Source organism: Gossypium raimondii, chromosome 8 (assembly GCF_025698545.1).
Source record: "Gossypium raimondii isolate GPD5lz chromosome 8, ASM2569854v1, whole genome shotgun sequence".
Taxonomy (NCBI): Eukaryota; Viridiplantae; Streptophyta; class Magnoliopsida; order Malvales; family Malvaceae; genus Gossypium; species Gossypium raimondii.
In genome coordinates, this window is record NC_068572.1 from 31,852,547 (window position 1) to 31,861,835 (window position 9,289).

Consider the following 9,289-nt stretch of genomic DNA (forward strand, 5'->3'; position numbering starts at 1 on the left):
CAACACTTTTTTTTGTCTTGGACCTCAAGGTCAAATTCTTGGAGTAAAAGTATCCAATGATTTAGCCTCAATTTAACATCTTTCTTCACGAGTAAATACTTAATGGTCGCATGATCGAAAAGACTGTAACTTTGGTACTTATAAGATATGAATGAAACTTGTTAAAAGCAAAAACTATAGCAAAGAGTTTTTTTCAGTTACTGTATAATTGTGCTAGGCTCCTGTCAAAGTTCTACTTGCATAATAGATAGGATGAAACACATTGTTTCTTCTTCGACCATCACAACTACAATAGTGAAATCGCTTGCATCACACATCAACTAAAAATGTAAGTTCCAATCAGGTGTAACAATTATTGAGGCTGAGATTAACCGGTTTTTAATTCTTCAAAAGCTTCTAAACATGCTTTGTTAAAATAAAAAATAATATCTTTTTCTAAAAGCATACACAAAGGTTTAGAAAATTTTGAAAAATCTTTGATAAATCTATGATAAAAACCAGTATGGCCTAAGAAACTTCTAACTCCTTTCACACTAGCTGGAGGTGGTAATCTTTCAATTACGTCTAACTTTGCTTTATCCACTTCAATTTTGTTCTTGGAAATTTTATGTCCTAAGACAATTCCCTCATTAACCATAAAATGACATTTCTCCCAATTAAAGACAAGATTCGTCTCATCGCATCTTTTTAGTACCTTAGCCAAATTACTCAAACAAACATTATAGGTGTTACCAAAAACAAAAAAATCATCCATGAAAATCTCAACAAAATTTTCAACCATATCAGTGAAAATTGCGATCATACATCACTGAAATGTGGCAGGTGGATTACATAAGCTAAAAGGCATTCGTCGAAAAGCAAATGTACCGTACACGTAGGTAAAAGTAGTTTTTTGTTGGTATTCCGGGGCTTTGTTCAATTTTCTGTAGTTAATACAGATTCTTCAACTTGTGATAGTTCTTGTTGGGATTAACTCATTACGTTTACTCTCGAAAATTGTGATCCCACCTTTCTTTGGTACACATTTTATCGGACTTACCCAAAAACTATATGAGATGGGGTAGATAATTCTCGCATCTAACCATTTGATCACTTCCTTTCGTACTACCTCTTTCATGATAGGGTTAAGTCTCATTTGCCCATCGATTCTATCTAGCTCACCTTCCTCTAAAATAGTCTTATGCATTCAGAAGGAAGGGCTTATACGTCGTATGCCGGCTATGGTCCAACCAATTGCCTTTTTAAATTTCTTTAAGACAAAAATAAGTTGTTCCTCTTGATGTTCTATCAGTTCTACTAAAATAATCAAAGGAAAAGTAGAATAGTTACCTAAATAAACATATTTTAAATGGGTCGGAAGTACCTTTAGTTCAAGCTTAGGTGGTTTCACAATTGACAACTTGGGTTGTGTAAATTCCCGAATTTCCAACTCTAGTGGTTTGAACAGCAGGGTTTGAACATAACTCCTCAGATTGGCTTCCATGAAAGCCATGTTTTCATTACCTTTTTCATCTTCCAAAGGTCTTCTTCAAAATTTCTCTCCCATTCCATAGAAACTAAGGTTTCTAATTCCTTCATTACTTGACATTCCTACATCGGATCGGGAAATTTCATGGCCTTCAGAACGTTAAATGTTACCTGGTCGTCTTGAACTCTCATTATGAGTTTTCCTTTTTGCACATCTATCAACATTCTTCCCATAGCTAGGAAAGGTCTCCCAAGGATGATCGGAACTTCCTTATCTACGTCAAAATCTAACACAATGAGGTCAGTAGGAAAAATAAACTTATCTACTTTTACCAAAACATCCCCAATCTTTCCCTCGGGATATGCTAAAGATTAATCCGCAAGTTGAAGTGTCACAGTAGTGGGTCTTACTTCACGTATTGCCAAACAATTTGAAAATAGATTTGGGCATCAAGTTGATGCTTGCTCCAAGGTCGCACAAAGCTTTACCGCAATAAGATTCTCTGATGTTACAAGGTATCGTAAAACTTCTAGGGTATTTCAATTTCAGAGGTATCTTGTTCGGTAAGAATGCACTGCACTCCTTCGTCAAACCAACAGTCTCATACTCACTAAGCCTGTTCTTCTTGGACAAAATATCCTTCATAAACTTCACGTAGTTGGGCATTTTATCTAAAGCCTCCACCAATGGGATGTTTATGTGCAGTTGCTTTAGAACATCTAAGAACTTTTTGAATTTCACCTCTGGTTTCTGCTTCTGCTACTGGAGTCTTTAAGGATATAGAACTTTAGGTTAAAATGGACAACATTTCTGAGGAGGCAAATCTACAAAAGAAGGTGTTAGCTTTTTAGAATTCACTAGTTTAGGATTTACCTCATCAGGTCTTTTAGCATCCAACTTTTCTGGTGTAGGAACTTCAACTACTGGTTGACTTTCCTCCTTTTCAATTGGCTCATTTTCAACCACAACTTCTTTGGGTTCCAAAATCTTACCACTTCGTAATGCAACCACCACGCAATGTTACTTACCAAAAATTCTTGGATTTTATGTGTTGGTTGGCAAGGTTCCTGGTGGTCTACTACGAAGCTTAGTAACTAACTGACCCATCTAGTTTTCTAGAATTTTTTGTATTACTGCTTAACTTTAGATCAAAGCTTCATTTTTTGCAATGTACACCTTCAACAAGTCCTCCAAACTATTTGATGACTTAACTTGAGATGGTTTTGGAGTTTGTTGAGTAAACCCTTGGGATTGGTCGGGTCTATGCTGCATATGATTGTTTGGTCCATTTCCTTGGTTACTCTAGGAAAAGTTTGGATGATTTTGCCATGATGGATTGTAGAAGTTGGATTGTAGTCCTTGTCTACTTCTACTTTGATACTGATTCTTTACATAACAAATAGACTTGAGGTTCGAAGGAAAATTCTCAAAAGAATGACCATCCCCAAAATACACACATGAAACAACATCATACTGACTTGGTGATTGAGTTGCAAAATTATTCAAACCATTAATGGTAAACCGTTTTAACATTGAAGAAATAGAAGATACCTGAGCAAAGAGTGAAGTCAGTGTGTCCATTTCATGCACTCCAGCTACTCATCTTCTAAAAATTGCTCGATTTGTCAGCCATTAGTAATTGTTACTAGCTATCCTTTCGATGATCTCGTAAGCCTCGTTATAAGACTTAGACAAAATTGCACCATTCGTAGAAACATCTACCATTAATCTTGTATGTGTGTTGAGACCATTATAAAACATGTCCAGTTAGATACAATGAGGAAACCCATGATGAGGACACTTACAAAGCGATTCCTTGAATCTCTCCCACACCTTGTATAAGGACTCGCCATCCAATTGTTGAAAAGTAGTTATCTCATTTCACAATATTACGTTTTTGCTTGGTGGAAAATACTATACCGAAAACATTTTTGCTTATTCTTTCCAAGTAGATATTCAACTTGGTGGCAACAAATTCAGCCATGCTCATCCTTGATCCTGCAATGAGTATGGAAATATATTCAATCTTAACGCATCTTCAGTCACACCAGCTATCTTAAACGAATCACTCACCTCCATGAATAATCAAAGGTGAAGATGTGGATCTTCTATGGGCATACCACTAAACTGCCCCACCGTTTGGAGCATTTGAAACATCACTGGTTTCAATTCAAATTGGGGTGCCTCAATATCTATCCTCTTAATTCCCGAATTTAATTTATTGAATAGTGGCACATCATATTGTCTTATGGCACGAATCCTTATCATTAGCAATAAGGATTGGGTCGTGCACATGATTGAATTCATTACCTTGTCCATCATTTTGGTTTCCAAGATCCATCTCGGCTTGTCTTTGAGTAAACCTCTCACATCTTCTCTGTCTAAATGTTCGCTCAATTCCACGGTCTACAGGTAATTTGAAACATCATTATATGTTTCTTCGTCCTCTTCGTTCTTTTCTCCCTCTTCGTATCAACCTTGATTGCAAGTCCAGGGTTGGATGTGCCCTCGTCGGTCTAGGTTTTTGGGAGTAGATCATCCATTCTTGTAAATCTGATGTCAACCCCAAAATCACTTCTATTTGATCCACCCCAACAACTTGATGGTGTGCTCGCTTAAGTGTTACTCGTGTTGAACATCGGCGTGCCAAAGTTAAAATCAAAGGCACTGACAAAATGTCATGCGAGTGTCATAGGTCCCGTGACCAAATACCCCTAATTGTCCTCCACCCTAGTAATTGAGGGGAAAAAATGAAGAATGTCTTGCCATTGATGATGATTTCAGCAGGTCTTGGTATGAGCTTTGAAGCAATGATATGAATCCGCCGCACAACCGTATGGTAGGAATTTCAGCTTCTTGATCTGGCGTGGGATTTGGTGGACACGATGTTATTGAGCTTGGGCCACCTTCGTCCTCGACGAAGTCAGCATACAATTATAGTACACAATTCCCACGAGAGCAATGGGATTCGATCATCTACTTTAGATCATTGTCCCTATTAATATAAAAAATGGCATATCTAGCGGGTTCTAATGAAGAAAGATATGTACATTTGAGGCTCAAAATTCTTCTCCAAAAACCCACTTTGCACCTAATCCTTGTCCGAAGATCTTTTAATGTTATGGTCTGGTTGAATGCAAGATCTTCAGATTGTGCTGATACAAAAACGGGCCCAATTTTGGTCTTACAAATTTAACCATTGAATGGATAAGAGCTCTGACTCATCTGCTAATATTCTTCAAAATAGCATATTCCACATGTTTAAAATTAAGAAAATAGTAAAAAAAATAGAGTACTCATCACCCAAAATCCTAAACCTATACATAATTTAACGAATTACCTTTGCTTTGACGACAACAACAATTACTCCTAATACAAGTATCCTTCAGATAAACAATCTGCTTTGAAGCTAGGTATGGAAAATCAAAGGCATTTATTGAGTTCTTTCTATAGAGCTATTTTGTATGGGGAGAAAATGCTCCTCCGCAAAGGTGTTTTTCAGTAAAAGGGAATTTTTTTATCCTAGGTTGCAGGGGTTCAGAGGCAAAAGCAATCAAAGTTTGCCTAAGGTTGAAATGAACAAAGAGAAAATACTCCCTACAGGAGGTGTTTTCATCTAACAACGCAGTGAAAATGCTTCCTACAGAATGCATTTTCCATTGACATGTGGCCAAAAAATGTGTCCAGGAGGAAGCATTTAAACTACCATGTCAGATGAAAATGCCTCCTGCAAGGAGTGTTTTCTCTCTCGCTCTTTCAACCTCAGGTCAACTTGATTTCTGCTGCCTCTGAGTCCCTTCAACCTGAGATTTCTAGGATAATAAATTTCCCTTTTTACCCATTCCTATCCCCTATATAAATGCATGTTATCCCCCTAATTTAGTATCCTTAATTATTTTTTTCTTTTTTCTTGTATGTTAAAAGTTTCAAGTTTAAAGATATATTTCTCTCACGTTTTGCGAGAGACATAGTCATAGTTTTAAGTTGTGTTTGGGTTCACAGCGATGTCATGGAGCTCAATATCCTACAAATTTTACCTGTCGTGTAAGTATGGTGCCACCACTTGAGAAACATGAATCACTTTGCAACTCAAGGTCCAAGTTGGTGGTGATTATACCGTCTCAGGTTAAAGTGTAGCTAGGACTTCAAGGTTACAAAGGTTATGTTGTCAAAGAATGGAGAATAACTGGGGCCCTAGTTGATGGTGGTTATGCACAACAACCAGTTTCTCCTCGTTAGAGGAGTATGCTTTATGAAACCCAGACGGAAATGTGAGGAAGTAAAACTTAGGGGTTTTCCAATATAGTCAAATAATTCATGTTGTCCCTGTCCACCAAAGGTAGTGACCCTATTAGTAAAACTTGTTACACCCCAATTATGTCACAGGTTATAATTGTGGCACCCCAAACCTGGTCGGGATGGTTTAACCTGAATTTCGAACGTCACATTAGCCATCGAAGTGGCTTTCTATTAAACCTCTACAAAGCACACCAACCAACCAAATACACCTCACAATTAATTTCAACATTATATAGAAACCTTAAAATCATACATCTCTAACCACATATTAAAAATAACCTAACCCATGCCTTTCTAAACCAACAACAAAACAATTCAGGAAAACCAAACATTCAGTTCCCATGACCCCATCTCGTAGTGAACACATAAGGTGGTTTAAGCAACTCACAATCAACTCTGCGAACCCCTAGCTCGCAAACTAACCTGCGAACCCTTACTACTGACAAACCCCTATCTTTAGTGAACCCCTACTTCCGACGAACTCTAGCAATTCCACATCGTCTAATTGATAGCTTCATTAGTGAATAGTCCAACTGTGATCTCCTATTTTTTTATATGAAAACCCTTTAAATTTGGTGAACCCTGTTCTAGCGAACTCTACCCCTCGCATAATTCATTTTACCTTACATTCTATTTATTGTTTCTACATTACAACCCCTTTTTCATCTTGCAAAGTCCTTACTCTTGCGACCCCTAACATGTTTTTACCTACCCATTCGTGCAACAATTAGATAGTTCGCAGGAATCGTTATAACATGTCACAACCTATTTTTCATGCATACTAAGTCATCACATTTATTTAAACAATCTTAAGATTTAAAGCAATACCTTATACCATGGCAAACTCCATAGTCTACATATACTTGTTAGTCGATCAATTTATCAAAAAAAATCATCATACCATTATAATCCAAACATTCAATCATTCAATCATAAGGTTATAAAAGATCCAAAATCCAAAATTAGCTGTCCATAATGTCCATTTACAACCCATCAAAATTTACTTAAAGTCTAAATCTAAATCTGAATCTAGTCCCTTAGAACATTCCCACATTGCCATCTTTATTGGGGTTTGGAAATAAGCACATACTTAAGAAATTTACCTTTTAATGAACCACTCGAAAAAGTACACTTCGCAACTTATCCTACGAGCTATTTTTCTGCAAGGTACATGTAAGGAGTGTAAGCTTATTGAAGCTCAGTGAGTGCTCAAACATACTACAAATAAACACGTGAATTAGATTAAAAGTGTGCATACTATAATAGTTTGCATATTGTTATAGTTTGCATGAAATAATAGCTCACATGTAACATAACGGCTTGCATGAATAAGCAGTTTGCATAATATACAATTCGTACAAATAGGACAGTTCATACAAATAAAATACTCATAGCACATCATACTTATATATTGGTAATATTTTACTGTGAAACATAATCATAATTTATATGCATTGAATAAACAGATTTCCAAACACACCAAATGAATCTAATAGTCCTACACTGTCTCCAATAAGTGTAGCACAAGTGCTCACACTCTCGAAAGACACCCCATTTTCTTCGGTGAATGGAGCTATCCTCTACATTCACTTATCTCTCTAACACAATCTTCGGGTTACATTGCCCTATCATAATATGAATGTGAGTACTCACAATCCTATGGCATACCAATGATATCCAATGGTTTCAAGTGCTCACAATGCCAACATATCATTTTTAACACGTTCATAGTACAAAATATAATAGGACTCATAATTTAGCAGAGCTCGCACATGGTATGGTTTGCAATTCAACAGAGCTCATACAATAGCACAATTTGCAATTTAATAGAGCTGGCATATATAGAATATAGGTCATACAATAACATGGTTCACATATATAGTATGGTTCCCACTTCCAGTGTAGTTCGCATATTGTCGCGTGTGAATATAGTATGTGAATGTGAAAGTGTACATTTCGAATCAAGTAATAAAGTAGTAAGTAAGATCGTCTCCTCAGGGATCGGATAGGATTAATTTAGTTACGTTATTACTATAAACTATATGAATCAGGCTGTGGCAAAGATACAGAGACAAAGTTGAGAGGATCTACGCTGTTGAATGGGAAGGTTGGGATTACTAAGATTCTTTCCTCATAACACAATAATGCCATGGGAAAATCTTAACCAATCTATTATTCAAATTAAATCTAAGATAGTCTACTTCTTTTGAGAGTCAGACTTCAAGCAACCCTACCTAAGGCTTTGCATGTCTACAAGCCTTAAGAAGGATACCCAACACTGTTTCTTCCTTTCTCTGTACAAAGTGCATCTCTATGTCTAGCGTGTTACGACTATTCTATGGAATACTCACTTGTACCATTTGATCACAATCCAACTCATCTAAACTTTTTAGAATTAAATCAAGTTTATGGACATACCATACATTCATCTATGTCTAGAGACTGGATGCATACATTTTAAAATAGCGTAAATCGAATGAAATAATAAATCTAATCAGGATAATGCATTGGCCATTAAAAGAACTCAAAATTCATCCAGTAATCCCAACCCGATGAGATTAGCTCATGAGTTGAAAATTAAAATCCAAAATGAAAGTATCATTCAACAAAAAATTTCCACAGTTAAAATTCACAGAAATCAATTAAGATAATGAAGGAAGAACTTCAAGAAACTTTCGCCAATCTAGCCCTCAACTCCAGTGCTGCAATATTTTATGAAGCCCAGGGTTGAATGCTTCTCCTTCTTCATTGTGTTGTTGCTCTATTCCTTAGCTGCTACCCTCTTTCCTTGCATCTTTAGATCTCCCACGAGAAATTGTGTGAGAGGAAAAACTGCCTCCTTCCTCTCTTTCTCTTCTTTCTTTTTATAGGGTTGGTCCCTCTCTCAGCACACAGTCTTTTCTCCCTCTTTTTTAGGTGGATATTTCTAGTACAAGTACAGCTGGCTAAGAGTGACATGGATTGACAGCTAAGTCAACATCTTCCTGAAATTGCCATGGCATTTGTGCTGGCAATCTATCCAACCTTTTATCATGACAAAACTTCACTCATTCATTTCTTTTACTCCTTTCTGCACCAACTATAAACAACACACAATTCATTTCCTCCCATAAGTAAAAGTAACATGTAGTGACATTGAAAGAACAATCCAAGCTTCATGATGCAATTTTATAAAAATACTAATATAATTTCCTAAAATGCAACTAAATTTCCTCAATTACGAATGATTAACAAAATCTAAAGGCTTGAAATATAACTCTTTTCAAGAATTATCACATATATAATAGGGTTCACACATATATTATGGTTTGCATAAATGGTAGGGTTTGCACATATAGTATAGGTTCGCATAACAACATAGTTCACACATAGCATAGGTTCGCATATATAGTGTGGTTCGTATAATTATAACAAGCTTCGCATATATAGAAACACTTACCCCGAGAACTTAAGATAGGTGTTTAGTCAACCTAAGCTCCTCTTACCACTCGAAATATTGCTCAATAGCAGTATACATGTTCA

General features: G+C 36.4%; 1 non-coding gene across 1 annotated transcript; it reads left to right on the forward strand.

The window, feature by feature from the left end:
• Nucleotides 1-3,251: 3,251 nt before the first annotated feature.
• On the forward strand, nt 3,252-3,358 carry LOC128032091 (small nucleolar RNA R71). The gene has a single exon (XR_008188221.1). It is a non-coding gene; the product is annotated as a small nucleolar RNA R71 (small nucleolar RNA).
• Nucleotides 3,359-9,289: the final 5,931 nt, after the last annotated feature.